The 14,643-nt window shown below is 38.8% G+C and overlaps 2 long non-coding RNA genes across 9 annotated transcripts; both read right to left on the bottom strand.

Annotated features, from left to right (window-relative positions):
• LOC109728645 lies at window positions 982-3,705 on the bottom strand. Of its 7 annotated transcripts, none has more exons than XR_002221055.1 (3): window positions 3,616-3,705; window positions 1,404-3,380; window positions 982-1,284 (listed from the first exon to the last, which is right to left on the bottom strand). It is a non-coding gene; the product is annotated as an uncharacterized LOC109728645 (long non-coding RNA). The 7 variants fall into 7 exon arrangements; XR_002221054.1 differs by having other exon boundaries at window positions 3,575-3,666; XR_002221056.1 differs by lacking the exon at window positions 3,616-3,705 and having other exon boundaries at window positions 1,404-2,005; window positions 2,888-3,609.
• Window positions 7,167-8,523, bottom strand: LOC109728862. Of its 2 annotated transcripts, none has more exons than XR_002221147.1 (4): window positions 8,204-8,523; window positions 7,870-7,953; window positions 7,722-7,789; window positions 7,167-7,604 (listed from the first exon to the last, which is right to left on the bottom strand). It is a non-coding gene; the product is annotated as an uncharacterized LOC109728862 (long non-coding RNA). The 2 variants fall into 2 exon arrangements; XR_002221148.1 differs by having other exon boundaries at window positions 7,167-7,601.

Genomic DNA, 14,643 nt, shown 5'->3' with positions numbered 1-14,643 from the left:
ACCAACTCATTTTTTTTTTTTAATCTGATTTTTTGTTTAAATCTGATTTTTTTTTCTATTTTTTCAATTAATTTTTTTTAACCGAACCGAACCACTAGTCAACAAAATTCATCATGGTTCATCTTCAATGTGAACCGGACGGAACCGGTGGTCTACAGGATTCATCGGAACATGGTTCATCTTCAATGTGAACCGAACCAACAAGTTCTTTTTTATTTGAATTGAACCAACAAGTTATTGTTAAATCAGATTCTTCATTGAACCAACTCATCTTTTTTTTAAATCTGATTTTTTGTTTGAATCTGATTTTCTTTTTCTANTATTTCTGTTGATATATAGCTTAGATAGTTTATATGGTTCAGTATTTTTATTACATTTGAATATGTGGATTTTCATGAATGTAATAAAAGGTTTTCTACCCCTCGTGGTAGCGTTTTTAAAGAATAAAGGTTTCCGTGTAGGAAACAGTTTTCAAAAGAATTTTTTTTATGGATTTCTGTTTAAACATTGAATGTAAAACTGTGATGTGAATGGTGAATGTATGAATGTATAGTGATCTTTATATTCATCTAGTTGTGGTTGTATCCTGGTTGTATTCTTGTACTTGTGCGACGCCATGCAAATACAGGGGAGACTCTGCCCGTGTGAATAGTGGATCTCCTATATTTGTGGCGGATCTGACATACTCTGGGGTCAGGTTTTCAAAAAAAAAATTTTCAGATGCTTTTTCGCTATCTCTTAAACCGAAAGGGACCCCGGGGCGTGACACAAATACGGTGAATAGAAGGAGAAACCAACTTTAACATAGTGATGCTATTCGACATAAAGGCCCAAATGAAAATTTCTTAGTTATTTAGTTCGAAAGAGATAATATTAAGGCACAACCTGTTTACCTGGTTCAATTAGAATTCTATGCCCACAGATGGGGACACACTAAATATTTTTCTAAATTGAAAAGGCAGGAGTATAAGAGGTTATCTCTCAAAACTGTGAAGGCCATTAAGCCCTCTTCTAACTATTAAATAAGGAGAGTACAAAAAGCAAATTGAAAAACTTGAACAGTTCAAAGGAAGATAATAATAATAGAACGGATAGGTTAGAAGAACTTATAAATAAAAAATCATTCCATAAAGATCAAGATCTCCACTACCACCATGGACCTCCAAAATGTCCTGTTCGGGTTTCTCTCAAGTTTGTCTAACCCGACAATTTGTCTTCCCAATTTGATTGATGGGGGACATACATGATGGAAAATCAAAAATTCACCGTGAAGCATGTTTTTGTCTGCATTGTATAAAAGAAATCATTAAAACCTTTTAGTGACATTGTGAAATGGTTAATTCGAAAAGTCAAAGACAAATTGCCTAAGAGGACTGGAAGTGAAAAAAGGGTACTATTCTAACCATGTTTTATGATATTCACATAGTTTATGATACCTCTCAAAGCGGCCTTCACAACAAAATTCCTACAGTTTAAGGCAAAAATTATGACAAAATAGTAACTCTACTCAACTTTACAATATCACACTCAACCTAATTCCAAACACCAAAGACATTCCTTCAAGTTCTTTCTACTTTGGCCTTGGAATTATTCACAAAGATCAGTTTAAATATGAGAAATTTTTTTTACAAAAATCAACTCAACCTCCGAAAAAGATAAATTGAAATAGGTTCAATATAATTTCAAAGTGTTAGAGTACTTAGAAATTTTCTCAACTCACTTAAAATGGATTGTCCGAATGGTCAGGAAATGTAGAAACCTTTTTTTTACAAAAATAATAGTAATAGTAATTGCTTACAGAATAATCTTTAAAATAATAATAAGTATAAAAAGAAAACATATAAGGCTCAGACTCCGAAGAACTATGATGGGCTTCATGCTGAATCAAACAGTGAAGTAATGGTAGAAGGCTGCAGTGATTGCCCTAAGGCCATTCGTCTTGCCACGCCTTTATCCATAGATAGCAGAGAAAGGAATATCAGAGAGCTAGCTATAGCAACATTACCTTGACAGGAGAGAAGGAAATATCAGGGAGCTGCCTACGTAGCATTGCTTTAATACAGAGCTATTCATGGCATCATTGCCTTATATAAAAAAAAGAATCGAAAGCAAAAAGGCAACATAGTGGAAGCAAAATTATAGAAAAATGAGTTAATAAAATAGTGATACTCAAAGTCCATTTTAGTAAATGCTCAGAAATCTGATATGAAAGAACTGTTAAATTATTCAAATAAAACGATTCAAAAGATAATTACTAAAATTAATATCTTTAAAAAATTAGCTATATCATGAAAAAAAGTATCTGTAAAAATTAAACTTGCTATAGAAATTCGATACCATGAGGGAAAAACCTTATATTGACATTTCTTCGAACATCTGGAGGATGGTGTTACCTTACAAAGATGCACAACACAAATAGAAATGACGGCAATATTTTATAATCTTAATAAACCAAACATCAAATAGTTCTATATAAATATGGAAAAAAATAAATATATAGAAAAGTTTATCTCAAAACGGAATATTTGATAAAAAAAATTTAAAAAAAATTAAGAACATATATCTATAAATAACTTTAAAACCAATATTGTTGAAGATTCAAAATGAAGACAGCTAAGTACTATGAAATCAATAGCTTGAAAACTAAATAGAACTTGCAACTTGAAGAAGCAAGCTGAATCTTTTGCTTCTTCTGCAAGCATGGTAATTCTTGTAGAAATTGAAGAAAAATAGACCTGTGATTGCTATATTGCGCTCACTGGCGAGAGAGTGGTGTAGACAGCATTGATGCAAACAAATCACACATCAGAAAGAGAGAGCGCCAGCATATACAAAGAAATTTTTACCAATACCAATATTTTTCAACTGGGAAAGAATTAACTTTCACCTCTATCCCAAGAATTTGGGCACCCTCAGTGAGGAACAGAGTCATATGGCTCGTGACATTGAAGGGTAACGCGAGCCATCGTCTTGGCGGCACATTGAGTTGCCCTTCGCCCACCCGCTCGAGTTCCGCGATCGCCCTCACGGCGCCCACGACAATGCAAGGTGTACATTAGAAAATAAAGAGATGCCCACGATAATGCAAGGTACCAATACCAAGAAAATTTCTTTTTTTGAAAAAAAAAATATTTTTTGTGTGAGAAATTTCACCGAACAGTTGGTGTGCGTGTTGCGTACATAGCCGGCGCGGATGTGATGGTGGTGATGCAAATTCTCCGGCAATATTTGCGGCGGATTTCATGGGATTTGAAGGTACGGCGCAAAGAGGGAACAATCGTTGGGCAAGCAAGCGGCACCGCGCGGCGCCATTAAATGCGCTGGCGAAGTACTAATCCTACGCAAACATAGGCGAGAGGGGCAGACGAATCCCGGGAAATCTGTAGAGGCGGCGAGAAAAGAAAGCGAGAGAGGGTTAGGCTTCGTTGAGAAGGAGAGAGGGTAAGGGAGAGTAGGGTGCGGAGAAGAATAGGGCCCCACATCTCAGAGAGAGAAAAGGAGAGAGGGTAAGAGAGAGTAGGGTGCAGGAGGTCCGAAATCACGGAGAACGCATGAAGGAGGTTAAGGGAGAGACCCGAAATCACGGAGAACGCAACAAAGGGGTTAAGGGTTCACCCTTTAATGATATTGGATAGATTGTTGTTCTTTTGCCTTCTCTTTTAGTACTCTATTTTTGATTATATTATTGTTCTTTTCTATTCTTGACATTATCATGGTTTGCGTGGTCTTTTATATTTAATGATTCCTTCTTAACTTTTATTGTTGTTTTTTCCTTTTTATTTTTGACTATCTTGATTTTTCGCTCTATTTCTTGCTGGCTCTTTCCATGCGATTTGAGGCAATGATGATGGTACGTTAAAAAGAAAAAGGGTTCTATTCGATTGGTGCAAGCATTTTGTTTTATGTCAAAGATGACATACAGAAAAAAGTCCTATTTTATGACAATGTTGTGGCTCTGTGTGTCCTTTTATATTAAACTAGTGTTGAACTCGTGCTTCACTGCGGATAGTTTTGACGCTAATATTTTGATATGAATTTTAAAATATAATTACAAAAAATGAGGAAAAGAAGATAATAAAAATATCAACATATATGTATGTAAAAAAGGCAAAAGAATAGTAGCCGAGATTGATTTGTCATGCAAAAATAAGATGGAATGACAACAAAATATGTATTTATGAACTATGTAAACATATATGTTGATATTTTTATTATCTTCTTTTCCTCATTTTTTGTAATTATATTTTAAAATTCATATCAAAATATTAGCGTCAAAACTATCCGCNAGGCAAAAGAATAGTAGCCGAGATTGATTTGTCATGCAAAAATAAGATGGAATGACAACAAAATATGTATTTATGAACTATGTAAACATATATTTAAGCTTGAATGATTACTAATTGAAAAAACATGGGAAATACAATAGTAGGATGCTGCAAACCAAAAAAACAATTTTATCACATCGGCATTAAGATGTATTGGTTAAATATAATTTGGAGAACATATGAAAATAAGAAAGAATGACAATAGGTGTAAAGCAATACAATCACTCATAAATTCGACATCAATTGACGCAAACTTGTTTTTAAAATTAAAACACAAAGCAATACAACAGCACTAAAGTAAGCAGCACATATTTTTAACATTATAAACTTAAGTAAGCAATAGCACTAATTGCCATTTCACTTGTCTTCGTTTGGTGAAGGTTCATCAAACCTGCAAATCAGTTTGAAGCATTTAAAAATATAAAGTGAAGTCCACGCTAGCTTAGAAGATCAGTGAAAAATAAAACAACAGGCGAAAAAAGGACCTTTAAATCGGAAATAAACAACTGGCAATAGCAAAAAAAAAACACTAAGAATCATTACAGATCAATAAATGTCGCCTATAAAGCGAAGTCCACGCTGGCTTAGAATCAATAAACCTTATTGCAAATAGCTCGGATTTACAATTAGTAGAGTTCAGCAAATCTACAAGGAATAAAATTCAATAGGAGCATATGCTGTTTTTTTTTTAAAAAAAAATGCCTGTTTAAAAAGGGGAGCATTTAATAAAGCACGAAAAGATCTATAGGGAAGGAAGTAATTTCAATGTAGAGAATAAAACAGAACAGAAATTTATGGAGGAAAGTAATATCAAACCTGTGGAATCCAACAAAACAATTAGCTTTTCACACCACCAGTACAGAGAACACTTTAGTAATTAGAGCAAGTGTATCTAATCTTCGAAAGCCAATATTAGGCCGACACCATTTGTTTTTTTACCTATTAAAGGAAGGAAAGAATAATATAGTAATTAAACCAAAAGCATGAGTAAAGTTGAACAGCTAATATTAGGCCAACACCCATTTTTCCCCTAAATGCATGTCAGATTGTAATTTGAGGCAAATCTAAGTAAGAAAATAGATGGAATCCTACCTGACTCGCTGTTTTATCACATTTTAGCATGCAAAAATATGCTTAATTTTCTTTCGGCAACATCATGGCCTGAAAATCACAAAATCATAAGACCATAAAAATATCACCAGCAAGTAAGGAAATATGTTGCATACTATAAATGGACACACCAACCACAAATTCACATTGAACTGAGGTTTTGGAGAAATATTTTGCAACCTCTATCTATGTAGTGTCCCGGAGGTTTGGTATCGGATTGGTTTCAGTATTAGTGACTGGTTGACACATCTAGAGAGTGTCGTACTGCGTCGGAGTCGTTTTTACACGAAATGGATGCAGAAATGGACTTGGCGCACTCAAATAAGCAAAACTGAAGTTTTGCCAGTTTCGGGTGCCCAGAACATGGTTTGGATCGCCCAGATCTTGAGTGCTGAACTGAATTGAACTGGAAGCCAATTCGGATCTTGTGTTCCGGGCGCCCAGATGTGGGTCCGAATGTTCACTTTGGGAGTATCGACTGTGTTGACACGTGTCAGGTGGTAGGTGAGGTCCGCCGGATCACGTAAAGGGCACATCATACCGCAGGCGGAGGAATCGAAGAGGGAGTGTTGTATAGTCTGGAGGTTCCGAACGCCCAGAAGTGAGTTTCGGGCGCCCGAAAGTGCCCGTTCCTGCAGGACAGCAGGTTAGTATCTCTTCTTCTTGAGGCTTATTTTACCTTTTCATCTCTCTATAAATAGCTTGTGTTCGACCCCTTTGAAGCTTTTTCACCTTTCCTTCACAGAGAAGACTATAATTGCATTCCAACTGTCACGCCCGGGTACCAGCGGAAGCATATCCGGTACGTGCACAGACCCGCCATACACCTGCAGTATATAAGGCGTCTACGAAGAAAGCAAGTCGATAGGGAGCAAAACAAAGAAAGTCCTATCCTGATATCAGAGCAATGTACAAGTCGACATATTATCAACAAAAGAACAAAGAGTGTACAATCCAACATCTCGACTAAAAGAGCAAGTATCACAACAGAAACATCTGGATCAACAGTAAATATACATCACGGGGTATACAAAAATAGGTACAATGGTAGTCACTCTATACAATGGACATCACCCTCGGCCGTAGCCCGAGTAGCAAGGTGATCGACTAGCATGCCCCTAGCAATGTCTAGCTAGACGCGACTCCCTTGCCACGATCCCTAGCCTCTCCTGTAGATAGCTCTGTAAAAACAACCATAAAAAGGGCGTGAGAACTATTAACAATAGTTCCCAGTGGGTAAGCCGCCAGCCTCGGCGAATTACACCACTAGGCTCATGATGTACGAAATGGAAAGTAAAAGCAATAATTGCATGATGCTAACAAGTAATGAGCATGTAATTGCAGGGTACCTTTCCAATGCTAAGCAATTAATAAGCATGTAAACAACATGTAATAGCTTTCTACAGTAATGAATTGAACAATAAAAGCATAGCAGCTACTGTAAGCATGAACATAAATATGAATGTGTAAGCAGAAACTATACACAATGACCGGTGATCATTCATTACTGTCCAATGTCCTTTAGCACTTTCTTTTCATTCACAGGGACCTACCCAAGGTAGTCCAGCTTGCGCCGCGCCTAATGGCCCCGTGGTAGTATACACTCCCCACGGCAATCCACTTCGGCACCCAATCCCGCACGGGCGAGCAACTGTCGCGTAGGCCAACTCCGGAGTGCCGGCTTGTAGGGAGCTACCCTCACAAGCGTGTGCGAATGAGCACAATGGCAAGCAAGCATAATTCACAGTCCAATATGTCTCGAGTATCATTCCACATCGATCCTTGATCGGAATTTCAGTATAAAAAGATCAAGCATATGAACAATAGCTAGTATCCACTAGTAACATGTAAGACTAATATAGGCTTCAAGCATGTTCTTGTTCTCTACTTTAGTGTAGTCAAGAGAATGTCACTGTTCTCTACAAGCATGTCATTGTTTTCTAGTTCTAGGAACATAATAAAGAAATTGCAATTCAACTATACTCAAGTATAGCGACTCGTCTCAAGTTTTGTATCGAGTACACAAAAGCCCACTACAACATTGATTCCATGGTATATATAGAACATAGGGGAGCTCCACTTGCTCTGGTTAGGTCCGACCCACCTATTATGAAGCTCCAATCAGCCACAAAAAGTCCCAATATAAAGCTCAACAAGGCTGCAATCCTGCTGAAAACAAAATAATAAAACCACGCTGTGACGATTACTCAAAACTCCAATTTCGGCAAAATTCGTAATAAGTGCAAGGTGGAAACTTAATTCCCTGTTTTTGGGCTAAGTATATACCTCAAGTTAAGCCCCTAATGACACTCCAATGCCAACAGAAGATGATCCCAAGGTCAAAAGCGCTATCGCTGCGAGCAACATCAACACGGCGTCAAAAGCGTCAAAAATCAATATACACACGTCGGAATCTTAAAATTTCAGTTTCTACCTGAAATTCTTGCTTTCCTCGGGTTAAAACACCTTCTACACTAATCCCCAAGATCACTAATTACATTCAATTAGGTTCGAAAACCTGCTGCGAAGACAACATACAAAACTGCATTAATAAGTCGCATAAGGTGCCGAAATCGCTTCAAAATGACCTACTTAACTCTACCGAGCTTCAAAGTAGTTTATCCCAGATTTAAGGAGGTTAAGCCGCAGCTAAATAACTCATTTATACTTGCTGAAACCTCAGAAGAATACAGCTAGAAGCATAAACTCGAAATCCATACTCAAAGCGACTAATAGGACGTTGATAACGGAAAAGTTGAGCCGATTACCTTCTCAGACTTCCCACCAGTGAGCTACTGGTTCAGGACTGCGAAAAGCCTTCCAAATTACTCTCTCACATGTCCACGTAAGCTCTGCGACGCTCGCAAACAGCGAAGAACAAACGCGGCGACGAAAAAGAGCAAAATCGACGATTTCTTCATAGAGAGAGAGAAACCCTAGAGAGAGAGAGAAAAGGAGAAGGAAGAGCACTTCTCTGAGCTCAAACATGCATATCTGAACATCCTTGGTCGAGCTGGGGTCTAATAGATAAGGATCAAGGGTGAAATTACCAAAATAGCCTTGCTGCCACAATTCTGCCAGCTTGTACCGGTACAAGGTAATGGCTGTACCGGTACAGCAAGCAGAAAAAATGCTGATTTCGTCAGTTCAATGTATTTTCTCACTTTTAGCATTCCAATCAACCTCTAACTTATCCAAAAACTTGTTCTAACCTTTTAGAACATGTAGGATTGATCCACACATCGTTCCACACACTCGAACTCTGCTATTTGCAAAAATTCAGTGTCTTACACCAACCCCTCTAAATTCTCCAAATTACACCAATTCCACCTTGAGGATTGCAGTTTCTATAGATTTCCAGCAGCGACCTTCAGCGTTTTGGCTCATGTGCGACGTAGGAAGATCGGATTGCTGTGAAACTTAGTTTCGTGGTTAGTGGACTTCTTGGAGATTTCGTGGTACCAATTTGACAGAAATTGATTGAGGTTAGTATAGTCAATTTGCTGTTCTTCTCAGCTACTGTTGTTTTGAGCTGAATGTGGGATTTTTGGGGTTTTCATGGATCAATTCTTGGAGGGAGCTGGAAGTACGACCTGAGCTTAGTGTTCCATCATTCTCCTTTGATTTTGGAACCTCCCTTCATCTGATTTGGGCGTTGGATGGTGAAGTTGACATTGAAATTGAGGAAAAATTAAGCTTAAGTGTTGAATTTTATAGATTGATGAAATTTTGGTGTTTTTGGTGTTTAGATCCTTGGAATAGTATTCTTGCTGATTCTGGGTGATCACGGCTGAGTCTCCCAGTGACTTCGCGACTTCTAGCCTGTCTTACTCGTGCTAGAGGTGGGTTAATGTTATGCTGATCGGAATTTACGGATTTCCTCCTAAGCTTATATGTTGGCAGCATGTGTTTTAGCTTCGTTCATCATATTTAGTAGCTCAATTCTATGTTTTGCATGATTCTTAAACTTGAATTGGAGCTTAGAATATTAGCTAAATTATACATGTTGGACTTGAAATTGACTTAGGAGAAAATTGGACGATTCTACACTGTCATTTGCTAAAACTACCATATTTAGTTTTAGAAGCCGTAGTTTGTTTGTATCACCGCAGTTTGTGGGCAGTGGATACCCTGAATAGTGTAGAATGATTTTACGCTCGTACTGGGATACCGAGCTTATTTTTTACAGCAGTGTTTAGGCTGTTCCGGACTGTCGAGTGCCGTTGAGGTAGACGGTGGACTCAGATTTCTGTTTTTGTATCAGATTGTGTCGATGGCACGTGAGTTTGGTTGTTAGACTCCTTTTTGCTTAACTATAGCCTGTGAGAGCCTGATTGAGTTCGGCAGAGACACGCTTGCATACTCGGTTGGGTAGTGCCCACGAGTGCCACTCCGGAGTTGGGCTTTGTGCTTTTGCGTTGATGTCGGTTTGTCCTGTTTGGACTTGCTCTTCACTGATGACCTAGTATGGTGGCAGATAGTGTAGCTTCGACAGGCGGGACGGGTGTGTTCACAGTCCCTAGTGAGATTGGGTCAGGACTTGCATTTTCTACAGATGGTTAGTAATGGATCGTGATAGTATAGGGGCATATAGCTGTAGATTTATTTCAGCTTTCTTTGCTATCCTTGCTTACTTCTGTAGACTTAGTAGGTGAGTCGTTGAGGTCGGTAGCGGTACCCACTGAGGACTACTTCTTTATGCAGTAGTTCTCACACCCAGTTGGTGACTCTTTTGGCAGAGCCTTCTTCTTCGGCTACTGCTGTCATGAATTTGGACCGTGGAAAGGGAGTAGCGAGCTAGACCCCTTCCCGTTTGCTGCCGATAGAGATATTTACCAGCTACATGTAGTTGTAGTTTTTGGTTCTTTTACTTACTGATGTTAGTTCCTCGCTGAAGCGAGTGATTTTTGTATCAGGATACTATGTATGTATTTGAACCGATGTTGTTTGTTTATACTTTTCTCTTTAACAGCTCTATACTACTGGTTGTAGTGTTGTATGATTTCAGGTACAAGTACAGCTATCGCTTCGTACACAGCGAAAATTTCTTTGTATACGGCGGGTCTATTAGCGTGCCCGGAGAAACGAGTAATCCGGGGCGTGACAATCTATAGCTAATCGATTAAAAAATAGTAAGTGGTTGCTTATGGCAAGGCCGTCCAATCTTTTCAATATTTTGCAACCTCTATTTGTTCCTGCTTGCCTATCATCATTGCCTAGAAGGTTGGCAGAAAATAAAATAGCCTGCAGGACAAGTTGGAGAAGGCAGTAAAGCGAAAATCATGGTACAGAAGGAAAAAACACATATAGAGGAAAAATGTATAAGATTGGAAACATAACAGAATATAGGAATTCGAGAAGCCACAAACTGTAGTAAGCACAATGATCAAAATACAGCTCTAAACAAAGCAACACATAGTTTTAAACCCAAATACAAATCTGAAATGACCGACGCATAGTTTTGGAAAGGACAACAAAAAGATCATGTGCACATGCATGATCAGATACAAAATGAGCAGTGGCAAAATATTTCACTTTTCCTTTGAACCTTTGACAATTAACTCTAGGGAGCCGCTGTACCACCTAATGAATTAATTTCTATAATAGGTGGAAGATGAATCAGGCAGTTAATTACACCATGGCACTCTTTAATGGCACGGCGTATCTGGACCCGCTTGGTCACTGTCACGCCCCGAGCCCGATCCTTTTGGCCGGTTCGAGCGCGTCGAACAGACGCCGAACGGACAGAGTTTCCCATGTTCGCCTAAGGCTCAACAATAGATACAGATAGAGTATAAATTTTGCACATGCGGAAGCAAACATAATGGCTTGCACGAGGGCAAGCGATAGCCAAAGTGAAAGTACTAAACTGAACATCAACAAGTAACATGATTACTTTAAATCATATACATGCATACTACTTTAAATAAATTCTTTTACAAGTTGCATCATTTCTTTTATACATCACATATTCCTCAGAATATATCCATTTGCATTGAAACATAACCCTTTTTACATCATTTATTTAACATGTTCATAATACTAAAATCATCAAAATACAAAAAATGATAACTAAAGGGTATGCAACTAAACCAAAATATGAAACCAACTCGGGTGGTCTCTAACTATAGCGCGATACCTTTACCGCGATTATCCGCCGGCTCGCTTGGTCCCGGCTCTGTAAAAAATAGGGTGTGAGAACTACAATAAAGTTCCCAGTGGGTTTGGCAACCAACCACGTCGACTTTTCTACTAGGTCTAAATCAGGCATAATAGAAGATAAGAGATATAGATAGTAACCAAACTATACAAATACAGCTAATATGCCTGAACAAATAGTAATGCGATGCTCGATAAAGTACTCATGATGAATGCAAGGTCATAATCTCATTGCCCGATCTCTTGGCTAACCCGTAGGTTTCGCCCTTAACAACTCGCCAACCAAATCCCTACTATCGGGGAGATACCTGCTACAACCCGACGGGACCGTTCTCTGGGAAGATACTCGCTACAACCCAGTAATGACAACTCCAGAGCACATCGCCCGAGGGAGAGTTACCACTCTCGAGCAAGGACTTACAGGTGAGTATGGTCCAATCCTTAACTATAAGGATGTCAAATCCAATCCATTTCTTATCTATAAGAAAACATTGCACATATGACCCTTAACTCTAAGATTGTTATGCCATAATGTCGCTATCTATATTTACTTGCATTCTTTAACCTTTACTAGTGTCATATACACTACTTGTTCTTGTACACATGCCACACTTATTTTCTGACTGTTCCAACTCTAGCATTCTCGACTTATCATTGTCATTTTCTACTTTTATGTCAAGATGTCACATTCGTTTACTAAGTCCACTAAATTCTTGTCACTTATCATGCATAAATAGGGTTATTAAAATTTTCACATGCATTTAAACTCACAATATGCAAAAAGAAGCTTACAATTACCCTACCATGCCATATGCTTAAATATATACATATGCTCAAATATGACACTTTAGATATAAAAGGAATTTCGAGGTCCTTTGTATGCACCACCCACCTTAGATAGTTGAGAGGATGCTACGGTGAATTTCTTGAAATTTTTGAAGCCCTAATTTATCGCCTGCAGCAAAACGAAGTCAATTAGGCTTTTTCACAATAACTTTATCTAAACCATTTTGTAACATCAAACGGAGTTGTCCCACGCGTCGGGGATACCCCTAATTAGGTTTCTACAAGGTCAATTTGCCTGAGAAACACCCTAGGGCAAAAGCCCCAAATTTGGTGCCCTAACAACACCGTTTGCTCAATCCTAGATTTTGATCTCTAAAATAAGCAAAAGAAAGCTTGTCCAACATCTAGAAGCTCATTTAGAACTATCTAAATCATTTCTAGGGTTTAGAATGCAAGCCCTAAAAATCCACCATTAGAGGGTTCCAAGAAAACCATATTTTTCATAGTGTTCAAGGCTCTAGCATGCTTCTAAAACCTCTAAGAAACTCAAAACTCTAAAACTTAGGGTTTAAATCATAACCCTAGAGCTATTCTTGCACAAAACTCACCTTAGCCAAAAGGTATCCCCAAGTCCACCTTGTAGGAGAGCCCTAGGTCTGCTCCAAGCCACCAAAATCTAAGTTTCTCCTTCAAATCCCCTCCAAATTCACCTTTTGGAGAGCTCTCTAGAGAGAAAGCAAGAGAAATGAGAGGGAGGGGGTAAATGGTTGTGGGAGAGAGAGAGAAGGGTCATTGGGGTTTTAACATGTTGTAACAATTACAACAAAACCCTCCAAATATTTGTATTTGCAGTAGTTTTCATTTTGCTGTCAGACCCAAAGTGTACCGGTACACTTTAGGGTGTCACCAGTAACACGATTACGTAGAGGCAAACCCGATAGCAGCTCTCTCGGGTTTGGGGCATTTGTATCGGTACACTTTCGTTTTGTACCGGTACACATGTCTGTACCGGTGAAAACTCGATGGTTGTACCGATATACTTTGCCCAGACTTAGTTTTTGACTCCGTTTCGATTCTATTTCGTGCCGATTGATGCCAAAACCCTTCTAACATTTCTAGAACTCATTTTTAACCCTTCCAACATTATTGGAATTAATGCTAAATGGGACTTGCCCAACTATTTCTTTTTCGCATTGCTCACATTTTAAATCGCGCCGAGCGATGCTAAAATTTCCTTAACACCCTCGGGACTCGACTTTGACCCTTTCAACGTTGTTGGAATATCAACTAGAGTTTGCCCATCCATTTCTCTCGGCACTTTAACTAATTTGGCTAAAGTTCGATAATCGCTATCGAAGTTTCGATACGTTAAAGTCACGAACTCATTTGTCTGTGCAAGAGTTGTCACGTCCCGGGGTCCCTTTTTGTTTGGAAAAAAACAGCGGAAACGACTGTAAAATTTTTTTTTTTTTTTTGAAACACCTGACCCCAGGGTATGTCAGATCCGCCACAAATACAGGGAATTCACTGTTCACACGGACAGAGTCTCCCCTGTATTTGCACGGCGTCGCACAAGTACAATTATACAACCAGAGTACATCCAGAATACAACCACAACCATATGAACATACAACCTCATCCGCACAAACAGACGTCCATACATTCACCATTCACAACACGACGGTATTCATAGTTTTTAAACATAAATCCAAATCTATCATTTGAAACGTTTCCTTCCCGAAAACAAGTTTTGAAATACTAAGTCTTGGAAATCCATTAAAAGCTCCTTTTAAAACTGTTTCCCCACACGGAAACCTTTATCTTTTAAAACGCTACCACGAGGGGTAGAAAACCATCGAAAACTGTATCGAATATGAAAACCCTTTTTCTTTTTAAAACAAGCGCTACCACGAGGGGTAGAAAACTATTTTACTTGAAAAGTCCATAAATCTCTTTTTATCACGAAAATCCAGCAGAAAACTGAATATTCAAGTACCGAATGAAACTGAACCGTAATGAAAGTTTACTATTTATTCAAGCAAGGGAAAAGAGATAACCAAACGGGACGGAGCTCTAACGCGCGCTAGACTCGCTCCTCACCTGCCGTCCCACTCGGACCTGCGACGTCACCTGTAATGGGGGCGGGGGGTGAGAACATGTAAACATGTCTCCCCTCCCAGTGGGTACCGCAAGCCGACGAGGGCGAGGGTACGCACCAGCAAAGGAGGCTAAGCAACAGTAAAGGTAAACAACTACAGTAGCT

Source organism: Ananas comosus, linkage group 24 (assembly GCF_001540865.1).
Source record: "Ananas comosus cultivar F153 linkage group 24, ASM154086v1, whole genome shotgun sequence".
In the NCBI taxonomy this organism is placed as follows: Eukaryota; Viridiplantae; Streptophyta; class Magnoliopsida; order Poales; family Bromeliaceae; genus Ananas; species Ananas comosus.
The sequence above is the reverse complement of the archived record's forward strand: the minus strand, read 5'-3'. Positions and strand labels throughout refer to the sequence as shown.